The sequence below is a fragment of the Chelmon rostratus genome, chromosome 1 (genome assembly GCF_017976325.1).
Source record: "Chelmon rostratus isolate fCheRos1 chromosome 1, fCheRos1.pri, whole genome shotgun sequence".
NCBI classification, from domain to species: domain Eukaryota; kingdom Metazoa; phylum Chordata; class Actinopteri; order Chaetodontiformes; family Chaetodontidae; genus Chelmon; species Chelmon rostratus.
In genome coordinates, this window is record NC_055658.1 from 28,705,558 (window position 1) to 28,720,766 (window position 15,209).

Genomic DNA, 15,209 nt, shown 5'->3' on the forward strand with positions numbered 1-15,209 from the left:
TATCGAGGTAAAACAAGGATGCAAGTTTGTGTGTGGTGTGCAGTATAAGATGAGCACCTGCTGACAAGTTGGAAGCAAATCCTACTGATGGGAAGTGTGTGTGCCTGAGACTTGCATTTTGTTAACTTGACTGTTGTTGATGTTGTTGTGAAACACTTTGTTAAATGTCCGTCCATAAGTGTGTCCATAGTGTCTTCTCTACAGTGGTTGTATTTGTCTGACAATTGCCTCAAACGCAGAGAGAATTTCCGAAAAGAGATTAAATGAAATTAACCTAATAATGCGTAATGAACCCAGGCGCATATTCTCTGACTACTGTGGTGTCACTCCAGATGTCCATCCGCAGTGTTTGGGCATTCTGGGAAAACCCTCCAGGACTTCAGTACCTTGTCTCTATCAGACACTTTCAAAAGGGGCCATCATAAATCCGTCTTCTGTGCCCCTTGTAGTGGCTTGAATCTGAACTTTACAAAGTATTGAAGTACTCTTTTAATTCTCGATTAGTGGTGATATCTCATAATAATATGATTAAATAGGTATTATCTGTGCGAGTCGTGAAAACATTACTATGCAAAATGACAGGTTATTTATTTATGAGTTTTGGTTGAAAACAAACAGCATATTTATTTGTAAGCAGTATAAAGAATGTCAGTCAGAAAGCTGTTATGCACTTCGACAAAGGTGTGACTGAAAACGTTTCCTCTGTTTATTTTACTGTTTGATATGTCACTTCAGTCTTTTCCCTTCAGACACTTTCAGATCCATCACAGCTTCAACTCATTTTGTTATATTTCAAATCTTATTTTCTGGCACTTTGGTATACTACACCTGTTAACTTGCCTCATCTATGCTTTTAGTATTTGATAATAAAAAAATTATATAGGTGTTACCTGTTCAAAACAGTTTTATTTAACTTGATAGCCTCTCATTTCTGTTTCTGGGACAAATTGCTTCAAGTCTAGTTTTATATGGTCATTGACTCTTGAGGCATTTGAAAAAAAGAAGCACAGCAGAAAGTGGCATAAAATATACAATATTATGCACAGGCTAACAGAGACATATGGCTTTGGATTCAAGAGCTAGAGATTTCCAGCCTAACACCAGCAGTTATCTCCAATGAGGACTCTGTGATGAGCACAGGCACGCAGTACTGGCCAGGTGGCTCTTTGGAAGATAGTGCCAAAAGATGAAACCACCTCAGTGTCAGCATTTTAATTTGATCTGCCATGTGCACATATGTCTTTAAAGTCTGCGGGGAGTCTCTTAGCCATTGATGTGCTTCGCCAACGGTCTGCAGTCGTACAGGTTAGCACTGCAGGCTAATCTGTAGTGAGTCGGTCCCAAAAGCCTGCGCCAAGTTGATGGCAGGATGAGTGATCTCCTCTCCTCTGATCCCCGGCCCTCGGATGCCCACAGCGTGCCAACTATTCAGCTCCTTTGTAATGGGTGCCAACATGCCCAGACGGGGAGAGGAGGAGCAAAGAGACCCAAACAGGGTTTGCGAAGTAGTAGTCCTCTAGTGTCCTATATAGTCCTATATTAGGCTGCAGCCATTCCAGGACTGGCAAAATGTTATTGGGGCAGCAGCCATGATCCAACTTGGTTTACAAAAAAAGGGTTCAGGGGGGCGACTGGCAGATCATCTGAGCCTTCAGCAGCTCCAAAAATGAGTGTGATGTGTCACTACATTTTTGATGGAAATAAATGGAGTGCAGCATGATTATGACGATGATAATGATAAAATGCCCAGACTATATCGGTGTAGTAGTTCTTCCTATAGCAGCAGATTCGGCTGGGGTATCTGTTCATGTTCTAAGGTAATTCTATCAAACGCTGTACGTACTTGCAGATATAGTAAGAGCACCATGTCTGGAATTGTTGTATGTTAACAGAATAATCACAGCTGAAAATCAGGTCTGGTTTATGACGCTGCCAATGCTAATGATTGATTCATGTCTTTCCTGGAAGCTTTTGACACTTAAAGGACAAAGTGGTCAACATTGGCATTTTGACAAGAATCTCTTTTTTTAGGGGCTTTGAGGTACTCACTGGTAGGGATATTGATAAATACAGTTTTGTTGGCTGCTGGCAAATAACTGTCACAACCAACAAACAATTCCATCAAATACTGAATGCATCATGCAGTGTAAATATGTGTCAGCGCTCCCTAAGTACCGTAAACATTAAACACAGCATCTGATGGTAAAAGACAGCCTATAGGAAAACATCTATTTTATTTCCTCTGAAAACATTTCAATAATAATCTTTCTACACAGAAATGAACATAACTGCATTTTTGAGTGAGTCATGCCTGTGAAACCCAGCAGCTCATGTATCCATTCAGTGTCAGAACAATTCCACCATTAGAGCTTTGTGAAGAGCCCTTGAGTGCGCTACATTGGCGATGGAGTTCTCGCTCCTCCTTTCTCCTCCACTCCACAGTCTGCCCACATTAACTCTCCAGCCCATTCAGCTGTGATTAGAAAAGCCTCCCGGCTTCCAGAGTTTGCAATCATTTGACCATAATGAATTCCAATCACTCCCTCCTCCTACCCTCTGCTCCCACTTGTTCTTGACAAGTTATAAGGAGTAGAGTGCAGAATGGAGAGACAAAGAGCACAAGGCAGTCATGGAGAGTGAAGTGTTCAGCGAGAGAATCATACACATAGAATTAAGCCTGAAAAAGGCTTCCTGGCAGTAAAGGATAAAATACAGAAATCGCTGTAACAAAAATATTATATGTATGTCAAAATGTAGCAGTTTATTAAATGTGTAACATGAAAAACAATATAATTACCTTAAAATAACTGTTAAAGAACAATAAGAAGCAAGTATTCAGCTGTAATGGTTTGGAAGATGATTCAGTGGCACAACACAATACCATACCACACTATACATGACTATAATATGTATCTGCTGATAAAAAAGAGCAAGTGTTGGATGAATGAGGTCAGAATGAGCTTACAACATAACAATTGGTACACCTTGGAGAGACTGAAAGATTCCTCCTGAATAGAAAAGTTGAGAGTGAGAGTTATAAATATGACTTAATTATGCCTCCACACCAGCTACAGCTGTGGACGGAGGCATTATGTTTTCCATCCATCCTTCTGCATGTACGTATGTACATGCGTCCCATTCTTGTCGGCGACATATCTCAGAAACAACTTGAGGGAATTTTAATCACTTTTGACACAAATGTTCACTTGGATTCAAAGATGAACTGATTAGATTTTGGTGGTCAAAGGTCACTTTAACCTCACAAAACACAACATAACTCAAGAATTAACACTCTAATTATGACAGCATTTCTCACAAACATCTCTGAGGATAAAATATCCATTTGTTTAATATCCAAAAGCTCAAAGGTCAACTTCACTGTGACATCATAGTGTTCTGCAAAAACACTTTTCAGAGGTATTTAACCCCAAGGCAGTAATTCCAGTTTTTGGATAGATTATACATAGCATATTTTCACACTAAAGGCATACGCAGTGCATGCACACCCATGCAAAATCAGTATTCCAGTTCTCCTTTGTTTGACTCTTCAAATAAAATGATTATTAGCTGCTGTTGGCTGTACATTATTTAATAGAAATTCCATTCCATCATGCCATATTTTAAAGTTTGTTATTAATGCTTATGTTTTTCATTTGAAGAATGTTATATCCACTTGCGTTCGGACAAAGTCATTCTTAAAAAAATAAAAAAACAAACAAACAAGATGTGTGTATGTGCTCCACTCTGCTTGTTGTTCTCTACGGCTTTTTCATCACTGTGTCACAGTGATGATGCTGACAGTGTTGTGGTGATGACCTTTCCCCATTGCCATGCCAACATTCCCAGGTCCCTCTGGCCAGCAGTGTCCCTGTCACCTATAATCAGCAGCACAGTCTGGCCACCAAGCTGCCTTCTGAGTAGGACCAGTCGAGACACAAAGACAAGTCTAGAGAGTCATGGAGTTTGTCCAGTAATATGTGTGGGCAGGCTGTGAATTGAGTGGACTAATATTTTAGCTCATGAAGATAAGGCATGTATTAAAAATCACATTATGATGTGATTACTTGTGCACATTGCCCCCTCCCCCATTTTTTGTTCAAGCAATAAACTGCTTAGTTGACACTGGACCAAAGAAAAGCAACTTGACGTAGAAATTTGTCTCCAGCCTTCAAATATGAGACCAGACACATATAAAGAACAGAAACAACTGATCCTATAGTTATCTGAAAAATAGGTATTACAAGCACTATGTTTAAATAGTAATCGTGCTATTGGCCATGCAGTGGTTGAGGCCCCATTACGGTTAAACTTTACATGAAACTTGGATACCATGCTGTATGTCTTCCTTGTTGCCATGAATAAATCAGCAATGTCTTTTGCAGTCAGCCAGAAAACAATATGACAAACTGCAGTGGCCAGCTGTTGACAGAGCTGTAGGTTACTTCTGATACAGGTTGAAGAAATGACAAAATAGTAAAGGTAGTGCTTGTTGCAGCCTTGTTTTTTGCTGGCTTCAAAATTCACAAATAATGCTGTTTGTTGTTTTAATTTTCTGCGGACTGACTTCTGAGAGTAAGAGGTTACCCAAGTAGTGGTACGATTTGATGTTTACATGTATTCACCCAAAGTGGGGATAAGTTTGGTACACCTGATCCTGGATCCTTCATCTTGTGTAATGGAACCCAGGATATCACCCAACTGATCTTTCTCACAGCAGATTTTTTGACCTGTCAAAAATCTGTCTAATAAAGGCATCAGTATGTCTGGATTCTGTTTAGTTGTGCCAGCTTGCACATGTTGGCTCAGTTGTATGACTTATTGGCATTCCTAAATGCAACTGAGCCATCATGAATGTTATTGGGTGCACCTGTGCTCTTCCTGCTACGACATGTCAAAATATCTGCCGTGGGAAAGATCTGTTGTTTTCTTGTGTTACTGTATCACCATGCTGACACGGCCATGCCTCTTTTGTTCTGGCAATAATTTATTGACAGACTAGACAGAGTAGAATCTGTGTGTGTGTGTGTGAGAGAGAGAGAGAGAGTAAGAGGAGACGATTGCACTATGCCACACTCGGTATATTCCATGCAATGAGAAAATGGGATTAATACTATAGAGCGCTTTGTGACACAGCTGTAACTGACAAGAGTCTGAGCTGCAGCTTGTGAACTTTAAGAGGGCAAACACACACTCAGTCACTTACATAAGGACACCAGACCAGGTTCACTTCGGCAGAAGATTATGAAGGTATTGAGCCATGTATACGCCGGCCCCGATCTCTCAAGAGAAGGTGACAGACATCAAACTGTGTGTGTGTGTGTGTGTGTGTGTGTGTGTGTGTGTGTGTGAGAGAGAGAGAGGGGGGGGGGGGGGGGGGGGGGGGGGGGGGGAGTGTGTGTGTGTGCGTGATGTTTGACTGAGGCTGACAGTCCAACCCACATCCTCAGGGGGTTGTTTGTTGGTGACGACTGCTGACACACAGCCACACACAAAACACACTGGTTTGCTCATGCAGAAACGCAGTGCATACATCTACAAAGACAGTTCTGCAGCCATCATGCCGGAGTTCAAATGGGGATAGAATCAGTAATGTTTACACGATTACTGTTTGAATCATTCATTTACGGCTATGATTTCTAGTGCAAGCTTGTTAATGAGCATTAGTGTATCACTGCTTGTATGCTTACAGTTGAATATACACTTTGTCTTGTGCTGTATTATGTAAACAGTATCCTACGAGGCACAGCCTCTCTCCCAGCTTCGTCTAAGGTCTTTCCTCTGAGCTTTGGTGCAGCTGAAAAACCTACTGTTCTTGTTTCGAGTTGGTCAGATCTCATTACTTCAAGCCTTCTCTGGGTTCAGTAGTTTCGAGACAGCTAGTGGTAGTGAAGTCCTTTATTTCCCTGACACTGGGCAGAATCACAAGCACAAACTCTGGTTGCAAGTGCACGTGGGTGAGATTGACTAATTTTTGCAATTTTCGTGACTGGAGGCTCAAACACAATCCTGGCACCGAAACTGGAAAAGAGGCTTGAGCAGGATGAATAAATTATATTGCATTAGTAGGAGAGATTGAGTATCAGCTGGTGGAGTTGGGGGAAGCTTTAATAATTGCCAGCCCCTCTTATTCCCTAACAAAGCAGCAAACAGTGTAGTGGGCCAGGCTGTGGAGAAAACTGTTGCTTTCTGCTCCTCAGGAAACATTGAAATTCCTGCCTGGACGTGTAGACGTGCACACATTTGTCTCAGAAGAATAAATGATCTGCATTTAGGCTACACTGAAAGGCATGAGATTTGTGTGTCCTACACGCAAGCCACAAATTGCAAAATTGTGGCTCAGTAAACATAACCAGTTGCCTGTGATAAAAATTGTCAGTCACAATCACCTTCTCGAGAGATTTCAGTACCAACTTGCTGTTAAGAAATCCCTTTGTTCTGATGTGTAAACACATTTGGAGACTGCAACACAGTATCAAACTGTCATGGACATGTTGTATTTGTTTGTTTGATGGTTTAACAGTGTTCTGGGTGTTGTTGTGTTAGAAGGGTGTGTTTTAATGGCTTTTTGGGTTTGACTGTCTTCGTCTGTCTTTGTTCCTTTTGAGAAGCATTGCAGAGCAGTGATCCGTGCAAACAGAGAGATGTTACAGTAGCCCTGCAGTGAGGTACCTGAACAAATAGATAGATGGCATAACAGTAAAATCAGGTAAATAGGCTGAAAATGATTAGAGTTATCCTTTATTATCAGTTTGGGGTAAATGTGAATGTGTAAAGCAATATATTTTACATGAGGTGTAATAATACTCACAGAAAATGTCAAAAGTCAAACAAATAAATTAAGAGACAGATGGATCTAAGTACATGTACAGGCCAATGATCTATTACCTTTGCTCTTATGATGTGTGTACATCATATCTTTTGTGTATAAACACTTTGCTACTGAGAAGATTGTCTAATGGATGAGTAGCAGAGACACAGCTCGGGTACTTGAGAAATTTCTGTTTTGTGAGTGTGTTTATCTTGCATAGTGTGTGTGTGTGTGTGTGTGTGTGTGTGTGTGTGAGTGTGAGAGAGAGAGAGAGAGTTAGTCATTGGTTGCTTGGCAGCGGCGGTGCTAGGTTCATTACCCTCCTAACGACAGGCTGATAGAGGTGCCTTAAGAGGCTCTCCTTTCTCTCGCTCTCCTTCTGTTTCTCTTTCCCTGCTTTCATCTTCAAGACACATCTCCTGCTGATTGCCATCTCTCACTGGCTTCCAATACCAATATTGAGAGAGAAAGAGGAGCAACACTGTGCTGGCCACCTATATTTCATTCAGTCTCACCTTAGTTTTCTTTCCTATTCTGCCTGCCTAATCCTCTGACTGTTTATGATTGGAAGATTTCTGTTTCCACTGTGCAGCCACATGTTGTGTATCGAACCTGAAACTAGTCCTCTCTTAAACACTGCATAGCCACATTAAAATAAATCATACAAAGCCATGCACATGCATATCCACATTCTGTATATGCTCTTTAATACGCATACTATGTAAAATATGTATGCACGTACACACAAAGTGTGCCAATATCCATGTCAAAATCCAATTCAAACCAAGAGCTCTGTCTGTTTTTGTGTCTTCTGTCATTTACATGAAAAGAAGTGGTACAGGAACAAAAAGGCCTGGCAAGGCACGCTGCTCTGCTACCCACAGATAACATTCACTTATTAATTTGTTCCCATCATAACACAGCCAGATTGTACATTTAAAGCCCATGTCAGCCGATGTCAGATGCTTCTATTCAATTCTCAGAGAAATGAGGGGGCTGAAATGCCCACCGCTTGGAGAATTCACCAGAGAATTTAACCGTGATGGTCACGGAGAAAAGCAAAATGAGGAAAAACACACATTTTCTTAAGTATGCACTCAAGAGCTTTTTTATTTCTAATTAACCATCTGGCCTGTGTTCCTCAGGCTACAGTCCAGAATGGTTTATAATAGGGATAAAGACAGTGATTAAGAGAAGGCAGTTGTCTTGTGCTACTTTGGTGCTTTTTTCAGTTGTAGTAGATATTTTATCTTTTACAGTAAAAGTTCTGACAAACTAAACTGAGCAAGTTTATGTCCAAAGTTAAAAGCAGTGAACCAGATCAACTGTGTGTACAACCGTGGTGTCCAAGTGTAAGCGGTTGTATGCTTGTGTGACTTGTGCCCCCCTCCCTCCTAGTTATGCCAAAGGCATAATATTTCTGAAGCTGCTTGTAATGATGTTTCGTTGGAGGCCTTCTGGCTCTGCTCCATTTGTTTCAGCCCATTTTGCTCTCACATGAACCCACGCTCACACACACAAACACAATGCATTGTCTTTGTAACCATTCACCCGCACTCATCTGTGTGATATCCCTTCCTCCACTCCCTCGCTGGCGCTATCTCTCTCTGCCTTCTCTCATTCCATTAGTAAGGGATTTTCAAGGCCCTGGCAGCAAAAGCCCATTTTCTACATTTTCCCCTGGTGGCCTCATCATCAGGATTCAGCCGTACAGCCTCGAGCTAATGTTTTTAATTCAATCCCAGCAATCCATATCTAAGCACCCATTCCTTTCCCTTCCTACTCTTCTCAGATGGGGAGGGGGGAAGCTAGAGAAAGACCATTTATGTGTTTTTATTTATGTGTTTGTGTGTGTGCGCATGTGGGACCCTCCTTTAACCTCAGGGTTCACATGGCAGTTCCCGATAAGAGCAGTCAAGTGTCACGCCTGTGCCCTCCTGGAAGAGACAAATCAAACCTGGGTGTATAGTATGCGCTTACGTGCACACACAATCAGCCACGTTTCACTCTGCAAATAGACTTGCAGCCACAATAGTTGGATGTTTTATGAAAAATGTTTGGACAAAATACAAAAACAGAGGCATCGTGACCAGTGGCAAAGGGGGCAAAACACAATATTTATGTTTGCTTGCCTTATGTCCTCTTGTGCCGGAGGCGAGCTGTGGCGCTGACTACTTATATACAACAAAACACGAATGGATCTGGCCTTCGCTTTACGCCTGCTGAACTAGAGAGCTGTCTGGAGGAGGAAGACGGTGAGAAGGGGAGGTGTGAGAAAGGCAATAGGCAGCGATGTGTATAAGCATGGAAAAGTGTGTGTGAATATGTGTGTGTGCACAGCGGGATAGAATCATGCTCCACTGTCTATGGAAGTCAGTCATGCGTGCAATGTGTTTTTATGAATTAATAAAGGCAGCTCTTGAAGCAAAGCAGGGAAATATGATGGAGGGAGCGAAAGAGGCCGCTGGAGGAAACCAAAAAGATGCTACACCAAAAAAAAAAAAAAAAAGAAAAAACAGACAAGGAGAGGACAAACAGAGAGAAAAGGAGAACAAGAGAGACTGTTGTGTTTTTGCCAGCGAATAAATCGGCAGGTAGCCCCTCGGCCAGGCAGTCAGTCAGTCAGCCAGGCAGAAATTGAGCCTCCACAGCATCTTGCACTGCACTGTGCCGTGTGCCACACATACACACACATGTACACACCGTGCATACACACGCCCTGTCAGTCCAGATGACTATCATTACCCAGGTAAATACATCTGGCCTTAGGAGCCAGGCACACTCTCATCGCTTCTCTCTCTGGTGATGTGATTTTTCTCCCTAACCTTTTTCACGCTCCACCTCCTGCCCATTACTTTGCTCCCCCACCCCGTATGCAGACACACACTTTGCACGACTACATGGCGGAGAGAGAGAGAGCGAGAGAGCGAGAGAGATGGAGGTTGGCCATGCTGCAGAGATTCACGTGCCTCATCAAATAGGCAATTATTTCAGCGTGATCATATTTGAATTGTGCTCTGGCAAAAGGCACTCGCAGAGTCCCTATCTCATTTTCTTGTACACTCATAGACATGCATATACATGCATACACACTCTGAAAACCAAGACCAAGACCGCTCCCTTTGTCCCTCTTTTGTCTTTTTCTTTTACTTTCAGCTGTATGTGTTTTGTTTCATCTCACTGTCTCCCCTGTCTATCTGCTCCCTCCCTCTGTGTGACATCTCTGTCTCGCTTGCTCTCTGTCTCCCTGGGGACTGCTTCACAGATGAGTCCCCTAGTTACAACATCACTCATTGATTTAAGAACTGCCACGGGCATTGATCTGAAACAGCCATGCTCCTAGGTGCAAAAAAAAAAGTCATTTCTGCTTGCTAGACTGCTAATGACATGATGAAATGCACCCTGCTGTCCAGACACATATATAGATTCACTCCATGAATCACTTGTGTATATATAGTACCTCTTCAATATTTACAGACTGAATGGGTGTATTAACCAACACCAGTGTGATTTCTCATTTCTGTAGACTCTAACAATCAATGTGACTCTTATATTTTAAATTTGAGAGGCAATGAAATAATCAACAGTTTATAGGATGCAAATCAGCTCCCGGCAACAAATAATACTGTTATGTTGTAGTTTTGGCATGATTGAAAGTATTTCACAGCACCATCATCTATGTCGAGTGTGAGTAGGAGCTGTTTGTGTTTGTGTTAGGGGGGATTTTGAAGGCCAGAAATCAAGTGTGAAGTAATCTGTGGCTCATTAGCTGTGATAAACCACAGTTTCAACCCTTTATTTGGCTGAGACGTTTACTTTGAAACTGTAGCTTCTTGCTTTCAAATTCATCCTGTAATCTTTACTTAAAAAACAAAACATTCAACCTTCTCTGCCTCTTTCATTGTTTACTGTTTGTGAAGCTGAAATGCCATGAACGTGACCTTTTAAAAGGCATGAATGTTCATAGTGTTGGGGGCCATGCTCCTAGAAGTTGACTGTGGCATATACACAGTCCTTTTAAGTAAGAATATACAAAATATTTGCACACTGAGCCCTCATGATGAGAGATCAGTTTGAAATGTTTTGTACAGGATCAAAAAGTTTGCCATAATGTCAGCCTTCTTGTTTCATCTGAAATATCTCCATATATTTCTTTTTGCTGCAGTTTAGATGAAAGACATGCATTTTGTGATTTTAGTGGGAGAATGGAAATGGAAAAACCTTTCAGCTGAATATTGCAAGCTGAAGAAGTGATTGAAGAGTGATCAAGCATGTGTGGCAGGTTTGAATAGCCTAAATATAATGGAAATACTGCCCTTCAGTCTGGTTATCTGCTCCATTTAACCTACAGCTCCTCAGGGGATCATTATAATTAATGCCCATTTAGAAACCACCTCAGCACTTTACGCTGAGAAAGGTATTAAATAAAAAAAGGCATTTTTACAAACCCACTCTCCGCACCCTTCCCATGTACAATTGCCATGTGTATTGCAGCATTTATTGTAGGGATACTCATTAATTAAAGAAAAACATAAAATTTCCCCCAATTATACATGTATTGTTGCATCCAAGGGGGAAAAATGCTGTATTGCTGTAACTGACAGGTCATTTCATCATTGATTAATTTGTTTTAATTGATTAATTGCTTGGTCTATTGAATATCAATTAATAGAACACAAAATGCCTGTCACATTTTCCTAGAGCCGAAGGTAGCATCTCTTCAAATTTCTTGAGTACTTCACAAAAAAAGGTATTAAATTGACAATAATATAAAACAGAATTACTAAGAAATACTCAGATTTGAGAAACTTGACTGGTCCCTTATTGATGCTTTAATTAAATGCCAAGTGATTATCAAAATGGTTGTTTTAGCACTAAAATGATGTAGCTACAAGCCCACTAATCACCAAAAACACAGGTCCTATACACACAAAGGCACATTTTGGACTATAAAACCAGCCACAGTTCAGGTCCACCACCTCACATGAACCAGATTTGTTATGTGTGTATTTTTTGTAGGCTGCAACCTCATTACACCCTTTGGAATTGATTTGGTATAAGTAAGTGCAATGTGTCAACGTGCCGTGTGCAAAAATAGACAGACATACTGTTGCAAACAGAATTAGTCCAAAGACAGAGATAATTCTAGTTAGAGAATCAGCAGCAGCACATAAACATGTTTTGTGTGGGATTTAAGATATTTTGTTTGTCTTGAGGATTAAAGCATTTTATTGACTGACCCCCGCTGGGATATCTCCCACCACATAAGTGCTTGTTGGAGCCTGTATTGATGCTATTGCAGGTCAATAACCCATACCATCTTATGTCAATAAACCTAAATGATCTCTTTAACTAAAATCTCTACATAAAGGTGCAAATTGTGAAACATGTCTATCCTTCAGAAACTGGACTTTTCACGCTGCGTATTCTTAGCCCAAAGCTATCTGTGGCGAAGGGCTAAGAGTTGACCCTTCGATAAAGGTGTCCTGCAACGTGGCTTAAAGATGAGCAGACGGTGTTAAGCTAACACTGGAGGAGAGTGTTGTGGTATTGATGCCTGTATTGGAAGAGATGTCCATTAGTGGGGGTGAATAAGTCTCTTCTCTGCCCACACACAGTCTAACCAATACCCTAATGGCGGTTTCCCTAGAAACCACAGAGGAGAGAAACATGTGACACACGCACAGACACACACATTCAGATGGACACAATACACACACAATCTTCCACAAGATTGTAATCTTCAGGGTTGCATGATAGAGTCTGTCAGGCTGGGCAATACAAAAGCCCCACTAGGGTAGCGGGGATGACAGGAATGAGGGATATGGAGAAGAAGAGTCAGGGGTGTGGTGCTGGGGTTGGGAATTGAATTATGCATGACAGCAGCCTTTGGCCTGGCCCTCTCATATGGATTCATTATGGGGGCTGGCCAGGTAATATCAGGATAGTCAAGGAAAACGCTAGAAAAACAGTGGAAATAGTAGTAAATGAAAGGAGGTGTGTGTGTGTGTGTGTGTGTGTGTGTGTGTGTGTGTGTGTGTGTGTGTGTGTGTGTGTGCGCACTCCACCTGCTCCTGCCCTAGAGCAGCAGTGGAGAGGTGACCCTGCCATGGTAATAATGTGCTGAGGATTACAATTTGATTGAACCAAGCCACAAGGGTTGTTTCCTGCCCACTCTAATGACAGCTTGTTGCTGCTGGGACTGCTATACAAGGCCCACTTGACAGACAGACACACACACACACACACCACTTCTCTCTCTCCTGCTCTTTTGCTCTCTCTCTCTCCCTGTGTTTCTGCAGCCACTGCTGGCTGAAGAGATGCAAAACAGAGTGTGGAGAGACAGTTATGAGAGATTAGAGAGAAGACGATGAGGAGATGAGACAGATGTGCGAGATGTGTGAAGCTTGCAGACACATTTAAAGAAAAAAAAGGGGGGGAGATAGGTGGGCGACAGAGAAGCAGATCATGGAGACAGGGAGGGAGTCAGAAAGAGAGAGCATTAGAGAGAGAAGTTTGAAAGTGGTTGTCCGGGCAGATAAGTGTCAGGAGAGCACAGCTGACATCAGAGGTACCTGCTGCTTGCCTTGTCCGCCTGTCTGCCTGCGTTGATTCACTGCTTCACTGAGCCAACAACAGCTGACTGACTGAGTTCCTGTCTCACTGAAGAGAAAAAAAATCTTCCAACAGTGAGGATGAAACAGTTCAGATGCTTCAAGCAGTTGTTTTGTTTCTCTGCCTTCAAAAGAACTGCTAAAAAGCTAAAGAACAATCATCTTGCTGAGCGAGACAGCCACACATTTCACCTCTATTTTTCCTCTACAAAGAACAATTAGAGGTATTTATCTCACTCACATACACAGCCCCAAACTCTCTGTCTTGTCGCTACTAACTACCTGCTGTTGTAGCAAACACATGTAATTAATTAGACAAGTGTGATACTGTCATCAAGGATAATTGTTTGTCACCGCATCAGGGAGCTGAGCAAAAGCCAGCCAACCAATTAGACAATCAGACAGACAGACAAACTGTCAATCAGCCAATTAGACAGCCAGTTTCGCCGCCGCTGCTGGTGAAGAGAGATGTGCTAAGGTCTTTCAGTGAAACTGTCAGAGATGTCTACTGTCATTACCGTACATCCAGCTCAATCCTCCGATCCATCGGTACACACACATTCACATACATATCATAATTTCACATGCACAAATATACTTTTAGAAACTGACATTTTACATAAAAGAAGATTATGATAATCTTTGACTCATTGTTATTCTTCAGGCACACCGCGGCCATGACGACTAAAAAACACAAAAATGCAAAACACTTGCCTACAAATTTTTTTCTTCAAAACTGTTCATATTTACAGCACATTGTGATTTAATAATAGTTGCAACGCTTTCAAGAAAAGGTTCAAATAGATTTGCACCAGTTCCTTCCTTCCTAAAAAAAAAAGATGAATTCAACATCATCCAGCAATGATCTCTTCCTCCTCCTCCTCCTCCTCCCTTGCCATTATATTTCACTTCATCTGGTTCTCTGTCTCCACCATGGCCTCTCTGTTGAGCTGTTTGCGCCGTGCGTGGGGAGGAGATGAGCCCCTCCCTCGGCATGTCCTTGAGTTCACTGTCTTTTTAATTGTTGACTCCTTTGTCATGTAATACAGGGTGATGAGAAACACATACAATCAACAAGTCGTCCATTGTCATTAGGAGTTGTGACGTGAGGTCTGTTCTCCACAACGTTATTGATTAATGCCTTTATTCCCAGTACGAAAAGCTAAGAAAAATCCATCTTGTCCTGGCAAAAAATTACATCCCTTTATTGCCGGGTAATATTCGCATGTGTCAAAGAAAAACTATATTGACGTGCAAATAAATGACATGAAAAAACACCCCTTGGTATATAAAAGTCTTTAGAGTCACCAAAGGCCCTTGAATTGAATAAGATGCAATATAGCCACACAAGTGCAGACAGTGACTTCAATTTCCCTTTCAAAGAAGAGACTGGATTTAAGAACGAGAGCAGGAGAGATGTGGCGATGGATGATTAAATTTAGCCAATTCACTAAATCCGTAAGCACTGTTTCTCAAACCTGAGCTGTAAAATTCAGTGGTTTGTTGAAACACTGGAGGATCAGGCCCTTGAGAGAGTGCCTGTCTTTTTGCTCTCTCTGTGTTGAGCCAGGCCACCAATTATGTCATGATCCACCCTACATTATAAAATATGGTGGGAAGTTGCAGAAGATTTAGAAGACCATAGAAGCCATGTTTGTTAGTTGGGTTGTTTTGGCAAGCTAATTTGGCGACTACATGATAATGTAGAACTGTTTTGTTGTGTTTGTGATTTGCTTGTTTTGGAGCTGCATAACAAAACTTGTTGTGTCAAGATTAAAAAAAATCAG